This window comes from Arachis ipaensis, chromosome B8, assembly GCF_059453495.1.
Source record: "Arachis ipaensis isolate K30076 ecotype BB chromosome B8, ASM5945349v1, whole genome shotgun sequence".
In the NCBI taxonomy this organism is placed as follows: Eukaryota; Viridiplantae; Streptophyta; class Magnoliopsida; order Fabales; family Fabaceae; genus Arachis; species Arachis ipaensis.
Window position 1 is genome coordinate 10300120 of NC_142443.1, and position 7011 is coordinate 10307130.

Here is a 7011-nt window from a genome sequence, read left to right on the forward strand (position 1 = left end):
TACCACGATGAGGCTGGTCCCTCTTTCATTTTAGTAGACTAAACTATGAATATGAATGAAGAAATGAATGAATGCCGGGCTCTTTCTTTTACTGCTAACCCCAAGAAGTTTCTTAATGCTTCTATTTTCTGTTTCGTCGAGCCCCGTGTGGTCCTCCTTTTAGTGTGGGTTCCATTGGATGAATCTCTCAAGTCAAGGTTCACGTACATAGCAGCAAGAATGGTGCAGCGCCTATTTCTCGTTCTCGCTCGGGAGCCAAAACGAACACGCCTGCTACCTACTGTACTGGACCCTCGACCAGGCATTCTACCCTTGTCGAATCGGAACCAACCACCACTGTATTGCGCTCGAACAGTTGAGCGGCCGCCGGCCAGCTACTTCCGTACCGTACACAGATATAGATTCATTCTTCGTACCTGGTCCAACTTCACAACCCCTCGCGGGTTGGTCAGAAGTCAGTCTTGTTTGGTAGGACTCTATTGGACAAAGCAAAGAAAAGAGAGTGCTCGACCGGCCAACAAAGACCGTAATTACATAGATAACAGCTCCTCCCTTTCTCCGTCTTTAAGGCTTTAAGGCGAACCGTATAGCGGCCGGAAAGAAAGACGACCTCACCTTCTCGTAGATGGTGTCAGTGAGAGCTACTTGAGTATCCTCCGTTGACCTTCTTTTGTAGATAGAATCCTCAATGAGTGGAAACAGGCAACCTTACTAATAAAGGTGCGCTTGTTGAGTAAGGCCTCTTGCAGGAGTGCTAACGCGCGCCCTTATTCTTCGCTTGCTCCGCAGTACGAGCCTCATACAGAGCAGCGCCCCTTTAATATGATGAGGAGAAGAGGTCTATGACTTTATTAATTTTAGAAACTATGCCCTCTTCTAGTAGAGTCGCTTAGATAGATCCTGGAGTTCTAACATTTGAATTTCTCAACCATTCCACGTTTCCGAAACGGATCCTATCAAATATTTTACTTTTTCTATGATCATTTCTATTTTAGGTATTCGGGGAATTCTCCTTAATAGACGAAATATTCCTATTATGTCAATGCCAATTGAATCAATGTTATTAGCTGTGAATTCGAACTTTTTGGTATTTTCCGTTTCTTCGGATGATATGATGGGTCAATCATTTGCTTCATTGGTTTCAACGGTGGCTGCTGCGGAATCAGCTATTGGGTTAGCCATTTTCGTTATAACTTTCCGAGTCCGAGGGACTATTGCTGTAGAATTTATTAATAGCATTCAAGGTTAAACATGACTCCTAGAGAATTACAAAAATACGAAGTTCTCTTTTCTCCTTTCGTTCTCTTCTTTCTTTTTGATTTTGACTTGGTTGGCAGGGTCAGGGCCTTTCTCGCTGGGCGAGCGCATCCGATTGATTCTAAAGTCCTTTCCTAAACCACTTCCCGTTCAGTTGCTGAAAGATAGAGAGAACCTTTCTAAATGAGATTGAGTTCCACGAATATGCAAGCTAGAAAGATGCTATTTGCTGCTATTCCATCTATTTGTGCATTTAGTTCAAAGAAGATCTCAATCTATAATGAAGAAATGATAGTAGCTCGTTGTTTTATAGGCTTCATCATATTCAGTCGGAAGAGTTTAGGTAAGACTTTCAAAGTGACTCTCGACGGGAGAATCCAGGCTATTCAGGAAGAATCGCAGCAATTCCCCCATCCTAACGAAGTAGTTCCTCCGGAATCTAATGAACAACAACGATTACTTAGGATCAGTTTGCGAATTTGTGGGACCGTAGTAGAATCATTACCAATGGCACGCTGTGCGCCTAAGTGCGAAAAGACAGTGCAAGCTTTGTTATGCCGAAACCTAAATGTTAAGTCAGCAACACTTCCAAATGCCACTTCCTCCCGTCGCATCCGTCTTCAGGACGATCTAGGCACAAAGTTTAACTTATTAGTTAGGAGGAAATTTTGCCCCCAGTGTATCTCGAAAGCAGAAAAAATAGAACTCATTCGAGAGAGCTTGGTGGTCTTAAGAATAAATAAGACGAATAGAATCTAATTCATGTTCATGCTAACAGAAGAGCGGATCCAATACAATGTAAATAATATATGCAACTTCTTTCTCAAAAAGTGCTTGCTGCACTTCTTTCTCATGAAGCTGCTTTGCAAGAAAGGTTTGAGTTCCCTCCGGGGGTTCTGATAGCCAATGCTTCCTACGCTCCAGCCCTTAGCCCTTAACTCCTTAGCACAAGCACTAAGTAAGCCCTCCAAGGCCTTCAATATCGCACCTACTAGGACTTCATTTTCGTTTTCGAATAGGACTACTTCTTTCTTTTCTGTATGCTAGGGCCGCCCGCACGCTTTAAGGGTTGTTGAAGGTATTGCACTAAGAAAGACTCCTGCCGTTGCTATGCTAAAGGTAAGATTTTCTTTGAAAGCCGCTCAAGCAATTTCTTTAAAAAAAGAAGAGCAAGCAAGACAAGATAAGGCTCGAAAGCTGCGAAGAAAGTAGAGCAGCTCTAATCGAGCTGTGAAATCGGTGTGGTGAGGTATTGGAAGTGTTCAGCGAATATAGATAAAGACACTAAAAAAGAGCACCGTGCTATACTGCTCCATAAGGTAAGGAGGGCTTCCGCAAAACTAGGTAGCTTTCGCTAATGAGAGATGGATTGGGGGATTAGGTCTCCTAATTCATGGAATTTTTTTTCTCTGGATAAGTTTCTTTTTAAAGCAGCATTCTCCCTCGACTCGATCTTGAATTGAATTATCGATAGAACGTTGATCAATATTCAGGAAGAGATCGAGGATCACAGCAGGATCCTATCTGATCTTTGTCAACACAGGACTCGAAGCCCCCTGCTCAAACAAAAGGCTAATCCTTCGGAATTGAAAATGCCTTTCGTATTATATTAATTATAGTGGAGGGGAGAAGACTCATTTTGAATTCTATCTATATAGGGGGGAGCCATTGTGAAGCCTAGAGAGGCGGAAGCGGAAAATCGCTTCTACCGAGTTCCCCAACAGCAGCCTAGCTTAGTAGCTTAACTCTTTCTACTGGCGCGGCGCTGCTGGATGCTTCTGATCAATAGAACAGGAAGAGGAGTCAGCCAAAAAGAAAGAACACCAAAAGTAACGACCACCAAGATACGCATAGTGATTCGATCTTTTGATCACCCATTTTTGGAAAACCATTTTGGGCCTTACACACGGAAGATTGGATTGCCTGAATCACGAGTCTTATATACTGTGTTACGATCACCTCATATTGATAAAAAGTCTAGAGAACAATTTGAAATGGAAATCAAGAAACAATTTCTGGTCATAAAAACAGAAAAGCATGAATTGCGAAAGAAGTTCTTTCGGTTAAAACGCCGTGCGACTCGGAGGACATAAGACTTCTTGGTCAAGCCAAAAAGATTGCCGGCAGAATGCTCCTACCCCACCATGCCTGGCCCTTTACCTTACCTTAAGAAGAGGGGGTATGAAGCGTGGGAAACAATGCAAGAAGTGTATGATAAACAGGTAACCTTAAGGAGTGGCGGCAAAGCTCTTGATTGATCAACGCGAGTGAACTGTGCTTAGACGCTTCGTAAAACCGCACCGATCTACGAGAGGAGCTGATGGATGCTTCTCCCCAATTTCTTTCTTCGGAGCCGTTTCTTTTCCCGTCCCCCCGCCCCGGCATAGCGCTTCGCTTCCGGTTCTTCGGAAGAATCTACTGACTTCTCCCTTCTTCATTGATCTGGGGGAAAAGGAACCGTCTACCAGTTGGCAAGCTAGACATCAAGTAAGTGGCTTGATGAGGATAACTAAGCTGACACGCCGGAGTTGGCTGCTGGCACAACAGGGTGGTGCCTTACCGCACCGCAGGCGAACGCGCGGTAGCGTTCGTGGTGGTGCTTCAGGATTCCAATGTACTGCGTCCAAGATCAGAACGAGCTTGCCGGCGGACCACTGCCGTCCCATTCTTGAGTGAGCTGGAGCACAGCCATCTTATCCACTGAACTAGCTAGAAGCTATCGCTTCGGGTCGAAGCACTAAAAGAAAGGGACCGGGAAACGCGGCGGCATAGGAACCACGGGACCCCCACTAGTAAAAAAAAGGGAAAACGGAAGTGCGCTAACGCGCACCAGCTGGCCCTTTCCCCTTACTCTAACATCACCCCTTCCTTTACGTTGTAGGTCGAGCGGCTTCATAGCACAGGCACTAGCCCTATAGAATGAAGGGAAGGAAAGGCCTTTTCATAATATGAAGGTAAGCTTCATAGCTCCAACCTAGACAAGGCCTTTCTTTTTCCCTTTTTTTAGATTGGGTTGCTGGATACGGGATCCTCGTAGTAGGCTGGACCCACATCCAGCCGAGAGAGGGCAGCCTTTAGAAGCAACAAGTTGGGAAACCAATAGAACGCTTCGCGTTTTCTTATCTTCTTACCGCCCTAGGAGTAGCACAAAAAGAGGGATTAGCATTATTGACCCAATGATAAACCACTAAAACCTTCCTCGTTGGGGCTCCGCGCACTGGGAAAACGCTCTAGCGACGGGAAAGCGGCCACTAGTTACAAAGCTCCAATAAGGTATCGAGAGGGCTATCCTTGTGAGGGATATGATGGAAAGTTGGACCCTAATCTCATATCTTCAAAGATTGGTTGGATAACATGGAGGACTCTTTTGATTGGTATGGCATGTCTGACATAGAGCGTGTTCGTTTTGCCAAGATGAAGTTAATAGGATGGATGTAACCTTTCAGCCAGCGGGCCTTGATGTCCGAGAGGGAAGGGCAGCCAACCGAGCTCAGAAAGCGAAGCCATCGCCTCCAGTTATTCCAGTGGTTAGGAATCTGAACCGGCTCGGCTCCCTTTTTATTGGTCGAGTAGCTTTCCGTGAAATAGCCTTTATCTCATCGCCAATGGCCGGGTGAGGAAGAATGAATTGAATCTTTTGCCCTTCGAGAACTCAAAACGAAACGAAAACAACTGCTTAATTTAATAGCTTATAGGGGCCCAACTCCGCTAATCCGGACATTCGCTAAGATTCCCTAACCAAAAGAGGGGGCACTCAAGACCTGGATACTCTAAAACAAGACCACCACTTCCCTTCCCGTAGAAGAGGAAGAACAAGAGTCTGGTTGCGCTTCGGGACGACTTCCCCTACCACTACTGTTAAATAGCGCCCTCTTCTCTTAGTATAGTAAGCTGGCGGGCTTCTCCCAAGAGAATGCCTTCACTCCACTCCCCCTTAAGACGCCTATGGAGAACTAAGGTACCATTAGGAGTATCCTTTCCGAAGGCAGGGGGAGCTCGAAAACAACAAACGCCACTATTAGTACTTCCTCAGAGCGATTGAACTAGCCTTTTGACTAAATAGATATGGGCATAGAGAGGGAATCCTGAACTACAGGAAAAAGGGAGAGCTACTTGCCAGCAGAAGTAAAGAAAGAAGCAAAAGCTTTCGCATGTAGTCACTCAAATCCCTTTTTTTTTACGTAAGTAAGCCTGCTGGCCTTGGGAAAGACTCCATCAAGGGTCTTTCAAACTCCACAAGACTCCTGCTCTCTCACTGGCTAGCTTCTTCCCTGGCCTACCATCCAAGGGCAAGGGAACTCCATAGCAGTTTCCAGAAGAAGAAATCTAAATCCTACTCCATATATGATATGGAAAACATGAATCAATCTATCTATTTAGACCCACCATAGAATCTGATATCAAGTCCTCCTTCCTTTCATGCTTCCTGCTGCCCTCTTGAGCGGATTAAAGCGAGGTTAGTTAAGGTTTGGCATATCTGGGCTTCCGCTGTCGCATATGTGCTGAGATGTGGCAAAGAAGGAATTTCAATTTCAAGAGGTGCGTCGAGAAGTTCCATACCTTCTTGATAGAGTCCATTGCCTTGCTTGTACTTACTTAAGTCACAAGATTGGCTTGGTGTTCAGTGTAACAAAAATACAGGATTTCATTCAAATCATCCCTGCTCCTCGAAGCCTTTCTTCGACGTCAGAGAGTTTGATCGAGAAACCAAGGAAATTCCTAATAGAATAGCGTAGGGAGACTAAAAAAGTAGCGAATCCGGTTTCGAAATGAGGCGGTCTTAGAAATGAAAAGATATCACTGTATGTAATGCGATTGAAGCTATTAGAGAATTCTACACCCATTTCTGGGTATTTTCTGCCACATCTCATACCCGTAGTACCGGGTCTTGACCACGTAATCAAAGGCTTTCAAAGGTCTCTGAAGTGGAATATTTTTTATGTGCAGGACCTTCAGCTTTCACACTTGAGCAAATTTTATCTATATAGCTAGCGACTTAGTAGGTCTAAGGCCTGCCCCCCCGCAATAAGTACTAGCATATAGCATAACCAAATGGAAATGTGGCTGGGGAAAGGAGGAGTCGAGATAAAAGGCTTGTAGAAGGAATCAATGAGGCGAATTGAGCTAGGTTGCACTACTTTGAGGGGAAATCCCTTACTGAATGAATTTGGATCAGTGACAGTAGAAACTAAACAACTTTGAATGCTTTCTATGATATCCTCTTTCTGGCTAGCAAACGTGCTAATTGGTCTTCAGAGCTTATTCCGAGTTATCTAATAGCTTCACTTCGCTCCGCTTCGTTCGTTCCCCCGAATTCTGTAAGCTTGCTTGGTCTACCTGCTTTGTTCTGATTTCATTGTATTCCTCCGTATTCAGCATTCGCCGGTGTCACAAAAAGCAAAAGCATAATCAATTCGTTGAGGCGCCGTCAAAGCACCCTAACAAATACATTTGCCTATAGAAGAAAAGAAACTTACCCTATAAGGTTCCCTCTATAGCTAGTCTTCTCCGTTAGGATATACTATAACATTGCCCGCGCTAGGCATCTGATCCCGGTCTTAGACACGATCCTAATCCTAATGCTCTTGAGCAGGTTCCCCCACTCTGCTTCCTCGTTTTGCTTCTGGCAAAGCTTTGACTTTGCTTCTCTAGGCTGAGAACTCCCAAGGCCTCCTCGGTCTGAAGGAATGGAATTCCTATCGCTCTGACAGCAGCACCTCTTCTTTATTGTCTTGAAACTCCGCTCTCAACCCG